Raw genomic sequence first — 16,219 nt, forward strand, 5'->3', positions numbered from 1 at the left:
TTCTGGCTTGTTGTTGCATTTTGGCTTTATAAGTCATAGATCTATATTTGGATCTATATAGTTTCCTATGTAGATGCAAGTATACTTATGCCCACAAATAAGTACAGTCGTTTAGGAGTTCATGTAACAACTTGTAAGATGTTGTTAATTTACATATCTTGACACATCCATTTCCATTCATTTGTTATTTCAAAAAATATAGGCTGTATGCCTAGTCTTTGGTAAAGCTATATCATTCTAGACAAAAAGATAAGAAATTCTCTTGTTTCTTTTCTTTAAAGATATATAAGCATTTGAATAATATTGTAAAATGCAGAAGAAGAGTATTTCCCAAAGAAACATAAGCATTATATTGTTGAAAACTGTGAACAAATGAGCTAATGAAAATCTTTTAAATTTTTCAGGATGAGAGAGACACAGAGAAAGACGAAGAACTAGAACTGAAAAGAAGTCTTTTGTACAGAGACTGTGCCTATGACAGTGACCCTGAGTACAGGTATGAGCTTAGCTGATGCAGGACATTGAGCTTTTTCTTAGAACTGCTGTATACAAATAACCTGTCTATTAATCTGCTGATTTTGTGGGAAATCTTGAACCAAAAAAGATATTTAATAATTTTTAATGGTTGCATTATGAAGCAGTGCTTTTCATCTGGTTTAAGATTTCATTTGGTAACCCTGCAAATCCATGTTACACTTTGCATTTATTCTAATTTAAAATTGGTTTTCATAATTTTACACAGTGAGTAAACCTTTCTATAAATGACATAAAAGCAAATTCTGTTCTTCCAGCCTAAAATTTCAGAAATGTTGGTAGTGATGTTTTTGCAAGTTTATACTAGCAAATTCCATGAAGACTTGCATGCTCTGTGTCACTAGATTGTAGAGTTAAAAAATGTAAATTGTGAGCATATGGAGTCAAAACTTCTCCGAATCTTTGAACGTTATACTACTGATTACTGTGTGGCCTTTATCTTCCTGAGATTCCAGAACCAATATAAGAACTCCAAGTAATGTAATATATTTTACTTCTAACTTGGGTTTTATATACAAATCTCTGCCTTTACCATGGTAAGCTATGTTGGATTAGCTGGGAATGTATGAGGATATTTTCTTTTTCCCCATATTCAGAATATAAGTATGAATGTCACTGCCTTTCCCAAAATTACTGCCTCCCAAGGAAGAGACAAACTAGGTCTTTGATTAAGGTAAATTGTGAATTACAGAGTAATTTGAAGGAGAAAGAATCCACAGAGGAAATACAAGTTCAAAGAAGTTACCTTCAATGAAGTTTTTTTAATTCTTTGTTATTCTTAAAATGCTGTTCCTTAATTTGTCATATGAATCACTGTCCCAATTGCAGGTGCTCAGTCCATATAACTACTTTTGATTTGTAGAGAAGTAAGGGTAGGGTTGATACAGGAATGAGTCCAATTTTCAAATTTTTGAATACAAATTCTTTGAGCTGCTTCTTAAAAATTTATATTTTGACCTCTTGTGCCTATATGTTCTGATTTCTATATATGGATGAAATCGGAAAAAATGCATTTTAGCAAATGTTATGGATAATTTCAGTACAGGTAATATAAGGACCACATTTTTACAGACACTAATCTTGACTTAAAAGTCTGCCAAAACCTCAATATTAATTCTTATTATAGATCACCAAGTGATGTCAGTAACTATCAGTCCCTCAGAACTTTCAGTTGAAGGAGTTAAGGAAATAGAAAAGTTCTGCTTGTATGTTTTTGAGATGACTTTATAATTCTTGCCACTCTTGTATCAACACTTGGATGGAGTGTTCAGTCCTTTCAAATGTTTCCTAAGAATGTTTTTCATACTAGTTCCAGAGCTAGTGCAGCAATTGTGATTGCAGTGTTAGTTTAGTTTTATTCCTAAGTCATGCTATAAGTAATAAAGATCCAGGGACAAAATAACCAAAGTTGGCCTTGATAAACTTCCACTTATCCCTGGCTTTCCAGAAGATTATGTGTTTGTGTAAGGCTCTGTGTATGTTTCTAGAGAGATTCCTGTCAAGCACTAATTTATGTCTCAACGTGAAGCTCTATGAAGGCAGTCAATGAAATATTAGGAAGACTTATAAACTGGATAAACTTTGATTCCTTAAGCCATGCATAGACCCATTGACAGAAGATAGAAACCTTCCTGGCTAACTCTGACTAGTCATTTTCTGGCCACTAAGCCATGCTAAACCAGGCTTAAAACTAGAAAGTTTTTTTTTTTTTTTTTTTAAGGAGCAAGGGAAGCTTAGCGTGGTGGTGCTTGCCTGTAATCCCAGCACTCAGGAGGCTGAGGCAGGCAGTTCCTTGCAAATTCGAGACAAAGTAAGCCTGGGCTACAAAGTAAGCGCTAGCCTGAAGTGCAAAAAGAGACCCTGCCTCAAAGTAAATAAATAAATATAGATAGATAGATAGATAGATAGATAGATAGATAGATAGATAGATAAAAAAGAAACAAGGGATGCCAGCAACAGCACAATGTAAGGGAACCATAGTCCACAGCATCAGGCCAGGCAAGACTTAAACTAAGAGTAATAATAATGATAATCCTGATAGGCAGATCAGAATAGAGATGCTTTGTTTTACCCAAAATATCTAATTTTCAAAAAAAAAATTGAGGTATTTAAAAAATACAACAGAATGATTCATACACATGAAAACTAAATCTCTGGAAACTATCTCAGGGAAGGCCAGGTGTTGGGTTCAGCAGACTTTCAACGGGCTATGTTTAGAGAATTAAAGGGAACCATTTTCAAAGTAATAAAGGAAAGTATAATAGCAAAAACTCATCAAATAGATAATATAAATTATTTCTCTTATATTTTTCTCAGTAAAAAATTATGCTTAGGGCGGGGCTGGGGATTTAGCTCAGTGGCATAAGTGCCTGCCTTGCAAGCAGGCAGTTGTGAGTTCGATCGCTGGTACCGCTAAAAAAGAAAAAGACAAAAAAAAAATTATGCTTAGAGCTAAATGTGATCTCACAGGCTGCTATACCCCATATTGATTTGCCACTGATTATAGCAGATTTTAAATGTCTTTCTGCAGAAAGAGCAGAATAAGAAAATACAGCATTTGTTATTTCATCTTCTAAATATCATCCTATTCATGTTAACTTCCCTCGTGTCCTATATCACCCTTGTGTATGAAACTCATGGAAGGAAGTATTTTATCAACAAGTTACATGACTTTTCAGCTTTAGTACTTTGGATGTTAGGAGATGGCATGTGGAAAAAATATACTATTCCTATAGATTTCTTTGTCACTTTCAATTGGTTGTTTTCTAAAATATTTTAGACTTTTTATGACAACTCTACCAATTTCTGTGACCCTGGGAATTTTTTAGTATTTTCTATATATAGTTCAAATTTCTTTTGTTTTGAGAATGTTTAAAATCCCTACATTGTTACACATTTCTGTCATCAGTATCATATTTGAGCATTAATCCTGATTTTAAAGACAAGGGGCATTTCATACAATTGAGAGCTGGCTACAAAAAGAGACAAAGAAGAATGCAAATAATTTAAAATTTGTGTTTAGACTACAGTGTGATCTTTCACAACTATTAAGCTAAAATTTTAGTAACTTTATTTTGTATAACTAATTACTGAAAAAAACTGTTTTCCATTTGCTTTGCGTATTTTTCAGGATATGAGTAATAGGAATATACCAATAGAGTGTTCAAATTTTGAAATCACAAAAATCTCCATCTGAAAAATACAACTTTTGGCTTCACATTTTAAGTAATACAGAATTGACTGTAGTTTCCATCTCTTCACCATTAGTCACTAAATGATCAATTTGATGAATCTGTCAAGATGTAATAAATAGACAAAAAGATGCCCTTACTATTTTTTTTAATCTTTTTCTTTTTTATCGGTACCAGGGACCGAACTCACGACCACACACTTGCAAGGCAGGCGCTTATGCCGCTGAGCTAGATCCCCAGCCCCTAAGATGCCCTTACTATTAACCAATAGAATGAAAAAAGCTAATATGTAAACTTTAAATCTCTTTAGTAAATTTTTAAGTGAAAAAATATTGCTTAATTCTAACTTGAATTCATTCAACTCTGGTAATTCACATATCATAGAAACACTTTTATTAATATTTAATATTAATATTTAGTATTTCTTTTTAAAACTTTTTTCTAGAAACTTTTTTGATATAAATCTTTGAGTTGCTATATACTTAAGTAGCTTTTCATGGTATTATAACATTCTAGTTTAGGAGTCTAGGAAAGTTTCTGATTACTAGAAAAGGGTAGTATTCATCTTTTAAAATAAAAATGCAATCTTAGTGATTAGAACAATCTTAATATGAATGCATGTTACCCGAAGAGTACCAGGACATGTCTATACCAACTTGAACCCCCTTCAAAGAATACTAGTTAACAACCAGAGTTCTTCCATGACTAGCAATTCTTTTTAAACTAATTTAACTTTTTAAATAGGGCATGAAAAACAGTAAATATAAATTTTAGCTTTCCTGCCACCATTTTAAATCGAGCTCCATACAACACTGCTGCTGCCAGCATCTCCACAACCTGGACCGTGCGTCCACCTGCCCCTGCCGACGACTCTGCCACCATGGAGAACATGAATGATGTAGCAATACAGAGGAGTTTGCTGAGGGGTCCAGTATCAATGTGAGCACGAACCAGCATAATGACAGGAAAATGTTTATTGGAGGCTTGTGCAGAGATACAAGCAAGAAAGATCTGACTGAATATTTGTCTCGATTTGGGGAAGTTGTAGGCTGCACAATTAAAACAGATCCAGTCAGTGGAAGATCAAGAGGATTTAATAGTTTTCAAAGATGCTGCTACCACTGATAAGGTTTTGGAACTAAACACAAACTGGATGGCAAATTGATAGAACTCAAAAGGGTCAAAGATTGGGAAAGAACCCTCTAAAAAGGTATTAGGGAGCCAGATATTTCTGAAGAACAAATTGAAGCATATTTTGGAGGCTTTGGAGAGATTGAAACTACTGAACTTCCCAGGGATACAAAAATAAATGAAAGGAGATTTCGTTTTATACATACACAGATGAAGAGCTAGTCAAGAAATTGTTAGAATGCAGACACCATCACACTGGTTCTGGGAGGTGTGAAATCAGAGTTGCACAAGCCAAAGAGGTAAATTGGCAGCAACAGAGCAACAAAAAGGAGGAAAAGGACCGGAACTGGGGGCCTAGAGTTCATGGCTGAGGTCAGGGCCAAAACTAGAACCAAAGATTTAGTAATCATTATGATCAGGGATATGGAAATTACAGCAGTGCCGGTGGTGGTGATCAAAATCATAGTGGCTATAGCAGGTATGATTAGACTGGGTTTAACTGTGGGAACTGTGGACAGGGATATGCAGACCACAGTGGTCAACAGAGCACTTACAACAGAGCAAGGCATCTCAAGGGATGGCAATCACCAAAATAATTAGCAGCCATACTAAAGAGCAAGGCATCGGAGAAAACAGGAGATGCTAAGAAATCTTCCAGGACGACATTGAAGATTGGTCTTCTGTTGTTCTAATGATTGTTTTATAAAAGACTTTCTGCATCCAACTGTATATAGCCGCCGCTTAGTTTTCTTCGTTTTTACTTTGTCCTTTGCTATGTGTTATGATTTGTGTTTACACAAATTTTATTTGTATGATTTCTCATGTTAAACCCCAAATAAATGCTTCCTTATGTGATTGTTTTTCTGCATGAGGTACTACATAGCTCTGTCAAGATGTAATTTTAAACAAGCAATAATTAAGGTGCAGTTTATTTTGTAGGGAGTTTGGGTCTGTGGGGAGAAATCGGATTGATTGTCCTGTTCCCCATTTTCATGTGTGTGTACTGTGCTGTAAGGCTTCAGTTGTCTTAGCGCAGGCTTCGGCTACACCTTTGAATAATGTTTTTAACCCCAGATACTTTATTTCAAAATGTAAGTCATGGTGTTGTGATTAGGGAAAGCTTTCTAGTAGACCATGTGTCCTGGAGATGTAGGTCAGTAGCAGAGCACTTGGTTAACCAAGGCTTGGGGTTCTAGCCCCAGTACTTGCCCCAAAGAGCAAGAACTTGATAAGTTTTGTTCCTCTCCGTGGCAAGTGTTGTGTGATTTGCTAGTTATTGTGGCCTGTGGTCTGTTAGAATAATAGACCATCATAATGAATCTTTGGTTCTAGTTTTGGCCCTGACCTCAGCCATGACCTCTAGGCCCCCAGTTCTGGTGCCTTTTCCTCCTTTTTGTTGCTCTGTTGCTGCCAATTTACCTCTTTGGCTTGTGCAACTCTGATTTCACACCTCCCAGAACCAGTGTGATGGTGTCTGCATTCTAACAATTTCTTAACTAGCTCTTCATCTGTGTATGTATAAAACGAAATCTCCTTTCATTTGTTTTTGTATCCCTGGGAAGTTCAGTAGTTTCAATCTCTCCAAAGCCCCCAAAATATGCTTCAATTTGTTCTTCAGAAATATCTGGCTCCCCAATACCTTTTTAGAGGGTTCTTTCCCAATCTTTGACCCTTTTGAGGTCTATCAATTTGCCATCCAGTTTGTGTTTAGTTCCAAAACCTTATCAGTGGGTAATCATAACACTATGACTTTATCCTCTTGATTTTAAGAGACTGAGGTGCACTAAAACTGGTAAGATGTAGGGTTTAAGAGTAGTTAAAATGGATTTTTATCAGAAGTGTGACATTTTCAAAGTTCAGTCGGGAGACAAAGATTTGAGGTAGCGGCAGAATGATTAATTGTCTTTATTGATGTGTCACAACCAACATCACTGAATAAAATGCTTTCTGTTTGGGCATTCTTAGGAAGCTGTTTTAGAATTGTGTGGCATGAGTTTAGAGAAGTCATGCTAATCGATCTTACTTTTGGTGTAGTCAGTGCATGAGCTGAGTATGCATTTTCGTGTTCAGCCTTAGGAAGGGACAGTGAGGATGATGGTACTCACCTGTTAGGTTCGTTAATGTGACTTCAGTTGCCATTTCAGGGTACCTTTCTGATGCACTGAAAGCAAAGTTTTACATGTAGATTTTAAAAGACTTTCTGGAGTAAATAGAAAACAGTTTTTTATCCAACACAGTTGAATTTAGGGAAGTTTGTTTCCATGGTTCCATGTTAGCTGCCAGGGTCTGGCATACATGTTCACATTATAGTAGTTGACTTCACACTTAAACAGTACAAGTTTTTAGTACCAATACCTGCCCCCCCCCTCCAATTTGATGCCTACAACTTTGTTCCAATGATATTTGTACTAATGGGGCTATCAGGTTCAGTGTGTTGGCTTTGTTTTGCTGTAGCGTGGTACTAGTATTGGCTGTTTCAACAGATTGTTTATTTTTGCAACATGGAATCCTAAGGACTGGAAGGGAGATTATTTCAAGTTGTCTTGTCAGTCAGTGTAGTGTCTAGAATAGTGAAATCTATAAGTTCAAATTTATGGTTAGGTTACAAGTTGACACTGAGATTGTACTTTTCCCTGAGTAAAATGAATAAAAGCTTTTTAAACAAAATACAAACTCAATTTTAAAAATTTAGTAAGAATTTTGGCTTTATGACATTCTGTTAGAATACAGTATGTACATATGGCCTTAATAAAATATTATTAGATGGCTGGACTACTGATCAGATAGTGATATGGAAGAAATCATTAGCAGCAATGCAAGTTAGTGTTGGAGCTACAGCAAGTATTCCACAAATCCACTGTGCTCAAGCTTGTAGTTATCTAAGCTTTACATAAGGAATAAAAATACAGTCATTGTTTAATTTAACTGGATTAAGGATGAGAATACTTGGAAGTATTTTTTTCTTAGCTGGAATGATGGAAGAGAATTCAAAAAAAGAAAAAAATGTTCTATAAAGGTTGTTCTATACAGACATGATAACAGTGCGTTTTCACTAGTAACACCAAAAGGATGACTTTTTAAATTTTTTTAAATTTTAAAACACAAAACAAAACAGAAAAGAACAATGAAAGCAACACAGGACTTCACAACAAGACAACAAGAAATCAACAGGGGCTACCATAGGATGGCTTAAAATATCCCTTGAATATTTTGATTATATGTTTAAAGATTACTTGTCCTCTATACTCAGATATACACTAAAAGCAGCATTTGAGATTAAAGAAATGTTAGAATAATTAATTCAGACTCTTTCTTTTCTAGTGGAAGCCTCTTCTGTATCCTCTTTTGTAGCCTCCTCACTGTCACCAGGATAAAATTCTCTGTTTGGCTCTTAATCTTACTCATTGTTACCTCTACAAATGTACTTGGTATTTTATGATATTTTAGACTGCTCTGTACCTTGATTTTGGTACAATGTGATCCCTGGAATAATTCATATCTTTAACTGGTGAAAATCTTCTCATTCTTTAGGACTAAGCTCATTATTTTTTCTGAGATACTTTGACCTCAATGCAGATTATTAAACATTTTCTCTGAGATATAGCTGTATAATTTAACTTGTAGTATTTGTCTCCCAGTTATAACTATTTCATTATCTATCTCATGCCTCGTATTAAGTATGAACTCCTCACAACCATAGATTTTATTTATTTTGGAATGCCCATCTAAGATCTCTGACATAATAGCAGTGGCACAAAAGGTGGCTGAATTTTAAAACTGGACTCCTTAAGGGTGATCAGTTGCATTACTAGGACCCTAGGACTTTTCTTAGGTAAATACTCTGTGACTGCAACATTTAACATTTCTAGGTAAGGAACCAACAGTCAACCTGGGAGGCAAGCACCTGCGCAAAATAAATGATGAAAGTTACTGGACCTTATTTGATGTCAGAAGCTCATTTCTCCACATTTTCACTCAGTAATGGAAAATAAGTAATCTATAAATAATGAAATTTCAGTGAATCCACATAAATAGATGTTATACTGTTTATAGTTCTAGCTAGTAATAAAAAGAATTAACAGCTTGTATTTTTTCTATAAGCTTTTTTTATCTTTAAGAAGACTAAGTCTCTAAGTGTCTTCCAGAGTGTGATTCCTAGACCCGCAGCTTTAGCATCACCAAGATACTTATCTAATTCTTGAACCACACCCCAACACAGACTCAGACATACTAAATTAACAACTCTCAGAATTAAGCCTAACACTTTTAATTATTTTAAAAGATTCTTGTAATGCATGCTAAAGTTTTGGAACAAATGCTATAACATCAATACTCTTTACTGGTCTCTAATGACATTTTTATGGTATCTTTAACATACCTTTCATGTTTTATTGGACCATAATTATGGCTTCTCCTTTTCATCTATTCTGAACTCCAAGATTTTGAATATTTTCCTTCCAGCTATTCATCAGTCCATCCATTCATTCCATCCAGTATCTGTAGAGCATACACCATATGCTCAGTACTGTTCCACGTGCTTTGTCCAACAAGATTTTTCCGGGATAGAAACCATTATTCACTATTACAAGTTCATTTCTTGTTGTACAAAATGCCTTTGATTGTATTGACTTTTAACCAAAAGTTGAAAGTATAGAATATATGTGTGTGTGTGTGTGTGTGTGTGTGTGTGTATATATATATATATGTATTTATATATATATATATCATCAACTTTAAAGTGTATAAATAGCAAATGACCAATATTTTATTATTTTATGAACTTTTTATCCTTCTTACTGTTCAGACCTTTTCCCCATATATATCACCTTATATTTATTTCATCTGATAACTATTTATTGAAATCTGGGTTATTGTCTGTATATAGAATACTATTTGCTTGGTCTTTGTTTATCAAGTTCCTTGACAAATTTTGCCATCTCTAAGAATACTAACCAACATACTATGTATTTTTACCATTTGAGCTCTTTATAGACTCTTATCAGGGTGATGATTAGTCTTAAGCTGCTTTCTGAATTTTATTTATTGCAAGCCACTGAGGTGATACTTTATGACAGCTTTGAGACTTATATTTTGTACTGGAACCAAGGCAGTCGCAAATCTATGTCTGATAACAACATAGTACTTTATTACAGATAATTAAAAGCTTGGTTTATAAATTTAGAAATACACATCATGATGTTAATACTTGGTAGACCTCCTATTACTTACCTGTCAGAGAGTTGGGTAGCGATATGTGTTAAAGTTCAGACTTCATTTGTATAAGTTTATTGTCTTAGAATCATTCTGTAAACTAAACAAAATGTGTTTGGAGTATATTACTACCCAGTAGGCAGTAAAGTTGGTGGTAGTGAACAATGACAAAAGGACAGTTATGAGATTTGTGAAATAGTAATTAGCACATGATTTACTGAAAATCAAAAATAAGGTAAATAAATAAATCCAGCAAATAAACAAAATTCAACATATAGGAAATTAGTATGAAAGGACAGAAGCATCTGTAGGATTTAGACTGACAGATGTATTTGCAGATGCCTGAGCTACTTGCAGAATATTTCTGCTAACATGTTTATGTATGTGGTTCCCCTAAGATGTTAATGTCAAAAAAAAGTGTTTAAAGTTAACAGCAGGAATTAGACTTGGAGAGAAATTTTATGAAAAATTAATTATGTTCAAATTGACTACATTTTTATGCAGATACATGCTGACTATATCAAAGCAGTAGCATTGAGATTTGACCAAGGCCGTATGAAAAATTTAAACATACTGGTATTATTATGAAATGTTTTAATTGCTACTTGTAAACTGAGTAAGTAAGATGTGGATAATGATAGTCATGTCTTTTTTTTTTTTTTTTTCTTTTTCCTTTTTATCGGTACCGGGGATCGAACTCACGACTGCCTGCTTGCAAGGCAGGCGCTTATGCTGCTGAGCTAAATCCCCAGCCCCCGATAATCATGTCTTAAAACACTTTTAATAACCTAGAATGTATATCATTTCAAAATTACCCAGTGTTAAAAAAGTGATTTCAAATATAAAATTTGTCAAGATGTCATAAATATTGATAGAAAACACAAGGTAGAACCATTTTAGCAAAGTCATTAGGAAGCAGATCTTTGCTATGGTAAATAGAGGTACATTTTTCAAACTTTTTATTATAAACATATCAATACTAGCAGGAGGATTGTTTAAGGTTTGTATATCCTAAATGATAATAATAATAAAGTGAATACCTAACTACTTACTGTCATGCTTAAAAATAAAAAATATCCAACTCTTTTTAAGCCATGTATACTGATTCTTATCTTTCCACTGATGCTACTGTGATTTTTCTGTTACCTTTTTAAATTTTTCTTTGTAGTTATACTGTACTTGTATTCATCCTTAGGCAATAGATTATGTAGTTGTCCTTCTTTTAAGCTTTATATACATGTAATTATAACTATGTAATGTTCACAAATTGCTTTTTCTACTCCATTGGCTTTTCAGATAAAACATGTAGCTCCATGTCATTAACTTTTCCTCCTGTAATGTACATGTATATTTACATTGTTTGCAATTCCTAGCTATTACAGTGTTATTTTATGAATAAGTCTGTATATACATGATGTTACACATGTGTAAGGATTTTGCTGGGAATGGGTCTAAATTTCATAGTCACCCTTACTGAGCACCAGACTGTCCAAAGTGATATATGCTACATCCTCACTGACATTGTCAGGCTCTGAGGATGTTCACATAGGCACTCTGTGGCTTTTTATGTAGCCATTTTTATTGTGTGCATGTATCAGATTCATATCAATCCAAGTAAATTATCTTCATAGATACATAGCTCTAAGAGTTCGTATTTTACAGCTGATAATAGAAGTAATGTCATAGGATTGATAAGCAGGGAAAATACATTACTTACATGAAGTAAGATTCTTCTAAGTATATGTCACACTTAGTCACAAGAATATAGACTTATGTGTCACAAATTTCTAGCAGACTTGAGAGATTTAATTTGTAACAAGGCTTCATTTACTGAAATAGGTATATATTTTAAAATGTAGTAAAAAAATATATGTATAGATTAGGGCCAGGGATTTAGCTAGTGGCTCAAGCACTTGCCTGGTAAGTACAAGGTCAGGAGTGCAGTTCCCTGGTACAAAACATACAGTTTTTTTATTTAAAAAAAAGTTTTTATAAAAAATAAGTTCAATCTGTGAAGAAATGAACATTTATCTCTAGAAAAATGATATATTAGGCCCAGAAATTAATGTTAATGATAGTAAAATTATAACTTGGATATGTTCAAAAATGTGTTATCAATCCTTCAGAAAGTGTTGCCTTTACTTTTTTTATTACCATTATACCTAGCCTAGTCCTGATCTATGTCATTAAATACATATTTGTTGTGCTTTATTTTATTTCTAAATTTTCAAATCTATAGTGGATCTCTATCCAAATTCCAGCTGTTCTATGTCATTTCATTTTTCCTAAATGGTACATATTCAGCCTCATTTTCTATCCCACAGTGCAGACAAAAAGAGCATAGTATAATAGAAAAGGCTTTAGGTCCACAGATAGATAAGATTCCCTTTCCCATTCTGTCACTAATTCAGTAGTCAAAAGCAAGTCATTTAACTTCACTGTGTCTTAATTTTCACATCTACCCACTTCAAAGGTTGGTTGACTAAATAAGTGTATTGATTAACTAAATAAATGTAAAGTGCCTAATTCAGTGCCTTATATTTAATAACCTATGTTTCAGATAAGTTCTGTACTATGCACTGTACACATTTTCTATTTAATTTTGAAAACAATCTTACAAGAATATAATTGAGGAAGCTGCAATTCCAGACAATTAAACATATTACCCAACATTCTGCGGCTGAAAAAGGGTTCAGTTCGAGGTATACTGAAGTTAGAGGCTATGTGTTCTCATGCTGGCCAGAGCAGACCATTTGTGCCCGTTTTCACCATGTTGTACATGTCTCTGTTCTCTGAATTTCATTTTAGCTCCAACTCAGAATTTCCATTTTATCATTCTATAATTGATTCACATCATAGTTCTACTTTCCCTAACAGAAGGCACAAACTGGTTATATTGTATTTCTCAGAGCTCTAACAGAGACTCGAAGACCCATAAAGTACTAAATAAATACGTGATTTAGGTAGTGCTACTTGTAATTTATTTTCACCATTGCTTTAAACTTTTCGTGTCCTTTTTTATAGCTCATATCAGCGGCCACATGGCAACCTCCATTTGGATGATGGTGAATACTGGTCCAACAGGGCGTCCTCCTATAAAGGAAAATCCCACCGACCCATCTTTGAGAACAGCATGGACAAGATGTATAGGAACTTATACAAAAAGGCCTGTGGCTCTGTTTCGCACACACAGGAAACCTTCTGAGACTATCCACGATAAACTATGAGTGTCCATGTCACCCTCTCAATGAAAATGTTTGATGTGATCAATGTCTGCACTCCTTTTTTAAAAATAAGTGGTTCTTTAAGTAGTAAGACTTGAATCATTTCTTACTGCAAAATGATAAATTATTATTATTATGTCTTTATTACAGAAGAATGTGCTGTGTTTCAAATATCAAAGCTCCACAGTACAATCACAACTTCTGATCTGTGACAAGGGTGTCCCCTCACATGTATCTCACACCGCCATCTACAAACTAAAGAACAGATTCTCTAGAAAAGCTCTCCTGTTTTAATTACTTTGTAATTATCTTTTCAACTGCTTGACTGATTATCTTATGTGGATAAGGTATAATTAATATTAATTCCCTTTTCTTGATAATCAGGAAAAAATCTATTGAGAAATGAATTTCCTAGGAGTTTAAACCATTTTAATTGTGTTTTCTAGTTTTCTGTCCCTCAGAAAAGGCTATTTGTATTTCTTAGCTCATAATAAATAGCTTTCTTATTAAATGTTTCACTTTGAATATAATGCAGGCATTCACTCCTCTGGAAGAACTGCTTCAGTTACCTAAATACATAACTGTTAACTAGAAATAACTGTTAACTGTGAATCCAAAATGTGAATGCCTTTTTCTTTTTTTAGAATTCTTACAGATTTTCTTCTATGGCCATGCCTTTTTGTACTATACAATGAAAATAGTTTTTGTTAGTAAGTGTATAGAAATTGCAAAAAGAAAAAAAAAAGGGAATTACATTATAATTTAACCTTTTTGACATTATCATAGGTATCATAATGCCCAAGAAAGTCGAAACCTCACTTTGAATAACATAATACAGTGGAGTGCTTTTTAGTAGGCATTTCAAAATCTGTTGGTAGTTTGACAAAATTAGTTTTTTCTTCCTCTGAAGACAGTGATACTTAAGGTCTAAAGAAATCAGTTACCATGTTTACCAGAGGATGAGAAGAGAAAACCAGAAATAAATGTAGTTTGCTTTTAAGATTGAAGAGCTGACTACAAGATAGTATTTTATTGGTTGATTCTACAGTTATAAGTTAGAAAGAAAACAATTGACTTGCACTTCATTTAAATTGAAATTAAAATGTAAAATTGGTTACATTGTTGGGAAAAATATATTTGTTATCCAATGATAGACCATGTAAATATCGTATTAAGAATGTTTTTTGAGTTGTCGGTAGGATGACAGCAATGAAAAGGGATGCTACAAATGTGGGCAGCCAGGGAGAGTCTGGCGTGTTAGGGCGAAGTATAATACAGCACGTTAGAGGCTTTAAGAAATCATGGTGTCAACCTATGCTGGTATCCAATAAAGAGTCTGGCACATAATTGATAGCCACCACTCTTTGTTCTCCCAGCTGCCCGTTTCTTCAACTCAGAATGCCGTTCTCAGGTACATGTGGACACTGACTGTCAAAATGCAGGACCGTATGACCACTGAGTTATCCTCTGGCTGAGGGTTATGTGATGATATTCTGCACAGTATGCTTGTAAAGGTTATTACTGAGCATAGTAAGCATATTCTCAATGAAAATTAATGTGTTTTTCTGTGGGAAAAAATTTTTAAAAGTCCTCCATTTAAAAGTTGCCACTGATGAAACAAGTGACTATGTTCATCCCAGAAAATATTCTATTACAAAAAGTCTCCTAAGTAATTAAGCACCGCAAAAATTACTTGTTGTATGTATATCTGCTATTACCTATGGAAACAGCCATGAAAAGTAAGACAGACAGAGAGAGAGAGAGAGAGAGAGAGAGAGAGAGAGAGAGAGAGAGAGCGCTTTGTAAACTAATACTGTGAAAGACATCTTTTTCTATAAATTAAATTTCGCATCCTTGTGAAGGATGGGGCAGATTCCCAGGTATCTGGCATCTCTGCTGTGTGTGTGATCATCTTCCCTTTTTAGGGGAAGGATTGATCGTTATTGTTCAGTCACTTTGAATTCTTATGTTGTATCGTTTTGAAAGAGTAAACCTTTAAGTACTAATGATTGTATTTTCTCATCCATAGAAGCAATTGTTTATTCTCTTATATATTTTTTTCTATATTTGTCATAGGCCTGATAATAACCATTGGACTTTGTAAGAAAGATAGTTCTTTTTCATCTTTCAATATATTTTTCTTTATATAAACAAACAGAAATTTTAGTAAAGGAAAATGTTAAATTTAACAAAGAAATAAGGGTGTTATTCCTTATTTACATAAGGTTACATAAGGAAGATCAGTCCTTCTGTAACCTTATGTCCCTTATTCCTCTTGAAATTTACTTTTTTCACATAAAAGGAGATAAAGGGGATAATTTGAAATGATATTTTAACATTCCATCATTTTTACAATTGTGTAATTAATGCAGATGATCAAGCAATCTTGGGTAAATAATTGTGATCTGATTTCAGAGATTAAGTTCCTGATTAAGAATTAGGTGCATGGGCTGGGGATTTGGCTCAGTGGCACAAGCGCCTACCTTGCAAGTGCGCAGTCATGAGTTCAATCCCTGGTACCGATAAAAAAAAAAAAAAAGAATTAGGTGCAGATGGAGAATTTTCATCATTTATTTACTAACAATAGCTGTATTGAGATAGAATTAATTTTATTAAAGTATATAATTAACTGGTTTTTGCTGTATTCTGTGTTTTATAACCATAACCACTAAATAATTACAGAATATTTATCACCCTAAATAAATTCTGAACCTAATAGCAATCAGTTCCCATTTTCTATTCCCTCAGCTCCTGGAAAGTACTAAACTACTTTCTTCTCTATTCTGGACATTTCATGTAAATGGAATCATATGTGACCAGCCGTGTCTGTCTGCTTTCATTTAGCATAATTGATATTTCAGGATTTGTCTACCTTGTAATGTACTAAATGCCTTTTTTAAATTACTAAATAACCATTTTATGAACATA

The 16,219-nt window shown here is 33.9% G+C and overlaps 1 long non-coding RNA gene and 1 pseudogene across 1 annotated transcript; both read left to right on the forward strand.

Annotated features, from left to right (window-relative positions):
* Positions 1–313: 313 nt before the first annotated feature.
* On the forward strand, positions 314–16,219 carry LOC134475158 (uncharacterized). The gene is made up of 2 exons (XR_010046144.1): positions 314–496; positions 13,092–16,219. It is a non-coding gene; the product is annotated as an uncharacterized LOC134475158 (long non-coding RNA).
* LOC134475159 (heterogeneous nuclear ribonucleoprotein D-like) lies at positions 4,591–5,468 on the forward strand (annotated as a pseudogene).

This window comes from Cavia porcellus, unplaced genomic scaffold (genome assembly GCF_034190915.1).
Source record: "Cavia porcellus strain 051 isolate PalLab524CR breed Dunkin Hartley unplaced genomic scaffold, mCavPor4.1 scaffold_289, whole genome shotgun sequence".
Taxonomy (NCBI): Eukaryota; Metazoa; Chordata; class Mammalia; order Rodentia; family Caviidae; genus Cavia; species Cavia porcellus.